Here is a 7548-nt window from a genome sequence, read left to right as displayed (position 1 = left end):
TGGACAAGAAGAAGAGAAATCTCCATGAGACCACCCGATTTCTCTCGTCTGGCCGAGCTGAGATCATCCAGCTCTCCAACCTGACGCTGCTTACTAATGGAGAAAGGGATATGTGATGTTGGAACCAGAATCACGCCAAGACCCAATGCAAGGAAAGGATGGTGAAAATCCTCTGGGTTATTTACCACTAGCAGAGGAGGAACAGAGGAAACAGGCAGGGTTTTCACAAGGAATCAGCCCCCACTCCCAACACCGACAACTGTAAATCGAAAAAATCCACCCCGGGGAGTGGGAATACAATGCTTAGATTTTATCTCGCGATTCTTACCTTGCTTATCTTGTCACCTTGGTTCTCCTTCTCACTGCACTCCGATTGGCCTTGCTACTCTGCTTGTAGGATATGACCACGCGGTGAGCGAAGAGAGCTCCTCCAGCAGTACTAATCCAGCTCCCCAGGACCTCAGCATTCATGTAAAAGAACAGAAGACCTCAGCATTCGTTGTTTCACTGTCTTCACAACAACCGAAGCGTGGTCTTTTTAATTAGAACACGGTAGAAACTTGACGCTGTGTTCTATGACATCATGCACAGCACGAGTATATCATTGTAGTAAATCTGTAATAGGTGTCAATTGAAAGTATAGCACTCCGTCCGTATAACCGACTTCTGTTATATAAACACACCGGTGCACGACGCAAAAGATTACACGAGACTGTGTTCGCGTTGGCAGTTTTATAGGTGGGTCGGATCTCTGTAGCGTCGTTGTTGACTGATGAGCTGAGCCTGCATGCCTCCGTTCCTGCAGGTTTGCTGGTAACTGCACACGTGGACGTGGTGGTCTGGTTGGTATCGGGGACGTGTAAATGCATGGTGGTGTACGTGGAGCCTGCATGCTGCCCTGTGTTCTGGCGTGGCCATCTGGCCTGGCTGCATGTTGCTGGACGGTGGCACTCCAGCTGATAAAGCGAGAACACCACCATGTCCATCCTGTACCCGAGTCCACGCGGCAGCGACTGAAGCCGACGCTACTGCAGAAACTGATGTTTCCTTCATTTTTTACCAGCCTCTCTGCTTCGTTCCGTGGGCTTTCTTTGGCTGTTTTTTCACGCTGGAAACCAAGTTAAATAAATTTACATGCTAATTCATAAACTATGCTGTACTAGTTTCAATGTGTCCTATGATGTTGCGTGGCATGTAAATGCATGGTGGTGTACGTGCTGCTTGCATGCTGTCGTGTGCCCTGTATGTTGGCCATCTGGCGCAGCTGCATGCAGCATGCTGTTTGTCTCCTGTTGCTGGACGGTGCCGCCGCTCTAGCGCGCCCAAACAACGAGGAAACGTTACCAGTCCACTGCTGTCAGGGAATTCGGCAACATCAGCATTCTGCAGCATGGCATATCGATCAATTCGGCATCCATCGTTTTCCATCACGATAAAGAAATAAACCGCGAGCACAAGAGCAGCATCAAGAGGTGCAACAGGAAACTAAAAGGCGGCTAAAACTACAGCCAGAGGAGTCCCAGGCCTGCCAAGATAACGAACAAAATACAGAGGTAGATAGGATAGCACCACAACAGTTTCAAGTTGCTACTACAATGTAACAGAGGCCAGATTTTTGCTTCAGCGATCAGGCACCATCAGGGCCAACAACATCATCCTCCATAGCTTCAGTTTTAGCGATGTGAAGCAACCTTGAGCCAGGATCACACGCTCCATCAGCACGATGAGCCGGAGCCCCTCTCCGGTCAGCGCCATTCTGGGGACCTGCCCGATAATTTGCTTGGATGATATAGACCTGCATGGTTCTCTCAGTGCTCAACAGTTTAAAGAGGCATATGTCACCCATCTCCAGCTTGGTGTCTTCTACAAACTGTTTCCATCCAATCTTGAGCCTTTTACCGCCATTGTTTTCACAAAAGCGCACCGGCCACATCCCGATGCGGCCCGGCCGCTGAAGAGACTGCGGCTCCTCTCTGAGATATTTCTTAGCATAGTGTCTAGGAAAAGCCTGTTTACAGTTAACAAAAGAGTTAGTAGATAATGGCAAGAAAACTCTGTAAAATAACATGTTAAATTGCTTCCTAAATTTGTATGATAGTAGCAAACAGCCTGTATTTAAATTCAAAGATGACTGGTTATGAATTTACATTATCAGATAGTTTTTTCATTAATATTCCATAAGCAGCACTTTACAATTTACTCAGGCACCTACATGATTGGTGCAGAACACACATTAAAAAAAACTGGAACTAACCAGATAGAATTCTGCAACAACGTTGCACTTGCGCATCACAACAACGAAGATGGGGATCTCAGTATATGGATCGGACCATCCGCTTCACCGCTTCCTTCTGAGTTGAAGTCAATTTGGTCTTTTGGCCGGTAAAGTAACCATCCTTTAACTGCTGCTTCTGATTTGAAGATAGCCTGGCCTTCTTCTTCCTGACGTTGAAATCGGAACCAGGCACTTCAAGTACCCCATATTCTTCTTCAGGGGAGAAATAATTTCCTGTGCAAAGAGAACAGAACAACTAAATATCAGCTATACAAATATGAGAATGATTGGCAAGGGTACGGTGTTGTTGTCTTGGCTCGCGGGCTGAGACCTGATGACTCGCAGGAGGAAGTACTTATCACGGTGTTCTTGTCTTGACATGACTTGTCCGTTTCCATTTGGAGGTGTCGTGACTCCATTGGCATCTCTTTCCTTATGCTAAATGCCTGCGTTTGTATGGCCTGAGGACGAAAATGAGAACTTTTCACAGTATCAGTAGCACTTGTTCGCCTTTCTTGCACAGGAGGCGGAGAAGGATCCACAAAAACTGATGATACCTTCTCACAACCAAGTTCATCAAAGATTATGACATTAAACCGGGAGTTCCCAATGTATCTTAATACTATGGTGTCACCCATCTCTAGACCAAAGATCCCAACAAATTTCCCCCATCCCACTGTAAGGACAAGATTTCCATTGTTCTTGGCAACTCCAATTACGTAACTGCGGCAATTTTGTGTTTCAAGTATCATCTCTCTTGGGAATTCACCCTTGAAACGCTGAACAAACTCTTCTGGGATGATCTGGAGAGAAATAAGCAATATTTTTGTTTGAAAAATGGACTGTAAACAGGATTAAAAAAAATATACTCTCTATAATCAAAGCAAATTTGTCTGTTCAATATACCTGACATACCAAGGGAAATAAATAAGACTAGTATCATAGTAACAATGTGACTGTCAAAAGCATATCTTTACTTTAAACTATGAGGACTTTTTGTAAACAAACATCACTAAACGTGCTAACATGCTGGATTCAATCCAGGCATCAAATTAACATGAGACATGACCAAAAGTTGCAAAGAATACATATAGTTTGTGTATGTCTCTAAAGCCACTAGAGAGTACAAAAATAATTGGTATACAGAAAAACAACAGAGTAACTGATAAATGGGTGTTACTGTTTTTGAATATGAATTTACCATCTCATGTTGAAAATCGCCCATCATATGCACCGAGAAATATTTCTTCTCATCATCCAAGTTTGCATAGTGATATTCAGTCCGGCTCTTGCATCTTTCCCAAGGCACATCCATCTTTTTAGAAGACCTACAGTGCAAAATTTATTTCAAGTGAAATTTGGTACCAGGAAATGAAATGAAGCAGTGAATAATAAAGTCTAGTATTTAACCCGATTTCATGTGCCTCATTGCTCCTGTCTTGGACCGGATGCAAAAAAGGATCCAGAACAACCGATAATGCTTTTTCACGACCATGCTTATCAAAGATCATGACATTAAACTGACAGTTCCCTTTGTATCTGAACATTAAGGAATCACCAATCTGTAGATCATAGATTTCAACAAACTGTCGCCAACCCACCGTAAAGACAAGCTTTTCTTGGTTCTTGGCAACCACAATAGCGTGACTGTAACCATTTCGGGTTTCTAGCTTGATCTCTCCTGGAATCTCACCTTTGAAACGTCGCACAACTTCTTCTGGGATCATCTGCAGAAAGAAATCTTGATATCAATATATTACCTTTGTCTTTCGTCTGAACTCTGTAAGAATGGTTTTTAAAATCGGAAGGGGGGCAAGCCCTTCTTTGATAAAAAAAAATATAAAAAAATATTACCTTTATCAAAAAAAATCTGCAGAAAATAGAATATTTTCGGATGGAAAGTCTATGTGCAAGATCCAAATGACACTAGTTATAATGGAGGTATGTCGTATTTGCCTCTCTTAGACTCTTACCTGACCAGTATCTTAATCTTAGAAACAACAAGGATAATGACTGTGGATCTTACTTGTAATTGCCCAAAAAAAACTATGTGGAAATTCGTGTGGATCTTACTTGTAATTGCCCAAAAAAAACTATGTGGAAATTCGTGTAAACTAACTGAATAATTTGCCCATCGAAGGAATTGACTGCAACACAGAATTTAAAGTAGTACATAGTACTAGAAACATCATTGGTCTTAGAAAAACACATAAAGGTTACCATCGCATCTTCGAAATCACCCAACATAAGCACCAAGAAATACTTCCTTTCATCATCCAAATGCTTGTAGTATTGCTCATCCTGCAGCTTGGAGCTTCCAAAAGTCGTGCCCATCCTTTTAGCAGCCCCGCTGCAGTGCAAAATTAATTTATAGTGATAGGTGGTAAGAGGACATTAAATCATGAAGAATAAGAATACTTTTACTTGACCCTATTTCATGTACTCCTCAATGTGAATTTGGAACTTTTATTCTTCTTAACTTTTTCATAGGGCACAAGCTATATATTAACCAAGTCCAAGCTTTACAAGAACACTCCTTGATAAAGACTAAGACTACAAACGGCCCGAGGGGAATTTGTCATCCTATCCCAACCTGCATATATTGATAGCTTGCCTTGAGCCTGGCTCGATACAACTCCCGCTCCTAATCACCGTAGCCTTGGAGTCATTGTAACTGCAGTCGGGAAGTAACCGGACGTTGCCAAGGGACAACAACAACGACAATATGAGGCGCGAGCAATCAACCTGGAGAAAAAGGCAAAGACAGGACAAGCAGACCCAATCCCACATCAATGCCGAAAACACCGCCGCAGGATCTTATTGACGAGACCACTGAAGCCACCACGAACCAAGGCATAACCGCATAAGCATTGTTGTTTGACAACCCTCCCCCACAACCCGACGGATCGGATCTGTGAAGAATAATATTCACGCGCCATGCGGCGATGCTAGAACCAGCTTCACCCCAACGTGGAGGGGCCGGAGTTACTTATTCCACCGCACTGACGCCTCCATTGCCCGAACAAACGAGGAGGAGATCTGTGTGGTGGCTAGGGTTTGCTTAGGGGGAGGTCTATTCTTTCTTTAGTTAAGAAAAATGAACTTTGATTCAAACCATAACTAATCGATGAGAGGAGGATTAGAGATGGATTGGACAAAAGAAAATGAAGATTTCTCCAGGAGCCCGATTTCTCTCGTCTGGCGGAGCTGAGCTCGCCCCAGCTCGCCATCCTCACGCTGCGTCCTATCCTCGTCCCCATGGCCCGTGGGGGCGGGGCCTCCCCTCTTCCAACTGACGGCTCGACGTGGTGACCTGCAGAAACCCCCGATGCTCGTTACGCCGCCGGCACTGACCACCCCGCCGGCGGCCGATTCTGCGGCGTGTCGAATAGCTCCCTCGACCTCACCGAGAGCGCGTGCAGTGCAGACACCACCCAAGAAATCGTGTGGGTTATTTAGCACTAGCAGAGGAACAGAGGAAACAGGCAGGGTTTTCACAAGGAATCAGCCCCCAACCCCATCGGCAACTGTAAATCGAAAGAAAGAAGCCACCCCGGGGAGTTATTCTGGGATTGGGTTTCATCTAGAGAGCGCGTGGGCGTGGCCACCATGGCCGCCGCGCTGGCCACCGGCATGCGCATGCATCACAACCTTGCCGTCACCCTCCCCCATCCCATCTCTCCACGCACAACTGTACTACTTGTATTGACCATGTTACTAATAAAGGGAAATGCGATGTCGCATCCAGAATCATCCGAGTTACTGCTATTTAGCACTACTAGCAGTAAAGAAACAGAAGAAAGAGGATTTTCATAAAGAATCACCCCCACCCGCAATCCCCCCCAGTCGCCAACTGAATCGAAAGAAGCCACCCCGGAGAGTTATTCTGGGATTGGGAATACGATTACGATGCTTAGATTGCATCTCGTGATTCTTACCTTGCTTATCCTGCCGCCTTTGTTCCCCTCCTCGCTGCCTTTCCGCTGGCCTCTGCTAGCTACTCTGCTACTCGTAGTATCTGACGACGTTGAGCGGAGAGAGCTCGTCCAGCTCCTCTCTCAAGACCTGAGCATAATTGCTGTTTCACTGTCTTCACAACAACGGATGCCCATTGGCCTGAAATAACTCACCCTCACTAACATTTTAATTGACTAAGTTTAACCGGTACAAAAATGCAGGGCACATATATAATTATCATTTTATTAGCGAGCTAGCAGGACGAGACCATTGTGGTGTAGCGTGCTCTCCCACGAGCCTGCGCTATGCTAGCTGGTTTCAGACCTATGGACTAGGGGCTCAGGTAAAGGTGTGCTGTCAAATCGTGGCATGGCTTCTCTCTCTAAATTAAGTACGTACTCCAACTAGGAGTAGGAAAAATGCATGTATGGCAGACGTGGTGGAAGTCCCAGCCAAACCTTTTTCTGGAGGACGCACTTCTTGCTTTGGTTCGCTAGTTTTCCGCTGTACATAGTGGGCGTTCAGCTCAACCTTCCTCCAGCTGACACTTGTTAGGCCATCTCCATTGCACGACCCATCTGGTCCGGTTTTGTCCGTATGGGATAAAACATAAACATGCACCCAACTAAACCCGGGCATGGGCAGCCTGGCCCGACGACCCGGCCCGAGCCCGGCCCAAAAAACCCGGGCCGGGCCGGGCCGGGCTTGACATTCGGGCCGGGCTCGGGCTTTGTTTTTCAGCCCGAAAGATAGTTCGGGCCGGGCTCGGGCTTCAATTTTTCCGTATTTCGGGCCGGACTTTCGGGCTTCGGGCCAGGCTTGCACGTGCGCGTACTAAAAAACAGCATTCGGGCCGGGTTTTCGAGCTTCGGGCTTGATTTCGGGCCGGGCTCGGGCTTGAAAATGTGGAGTATTTCGGGCTTCGGGCCGGGCTCGGGCTTGAAAAATGAAGGTCGGGCTTTTACAAGCCCGGCCCGAAACCCGGCCCGGCCCGACGTTAGCCCAGGTTTACACCCAACGGACATACCCAAACGGACAGGCACGTCCGTTCACGTTTGTTTTTGTCCGGCTCAACCTCAAATCCAGACCAAACTTGAGCCATGAATGCTCCTGAATGGACAGAAAACAGACGTTCTCCTCGTCCCTTTCGTCCGCTCCTGTCCGCCCGTGCCTTCTCTCTGGCCCACGAACCAGCGACTCACGGAGCAACCGCGCCGCCGCAGCACGGGGTAGGGCGGGTCCGGTGCGCTCGGGTTGGGCGGCCGTGTGCGGGGCGGGACGATGCGGCGAGCGCGAAGCGGGGCGGGGCCGGTGAG

At 46.9% G+C, this 7548-nt stretch overlaps 1 pseudogene; it reads right to left on the bottom strand.

Moving 5' to 3' along the window:
• Positions 1 to 1468: 1468 nt before the first annotated feature.
• On the bottom strand, positions 1469 to 6060 carry LOC119312188 (annotated as a pseudogene).
• Positions 6061 to 7548: the final 1488 nt, after the last annotated feature.

The sequence above is a fragment of the Triticum dicoccoides genome, chromosome 5B, assembly GCF_002162155.2.
Source record: "Triticum dicoccoides isolate Atlit2015 ecotype Zavitan chromosome 5B, WEW_v2.0, whole genome shotgun sequence".
Classification (NCBI taxonomy): Eukaryota; Viridiplantae; Streptophyta; class Magnoliopsida; order Poales; family Poaceae; genus Triticum; species Triticum dicoccoides.
This window is presented reverse-complemented; position numbering and strand designations above follow the sequence as displayed.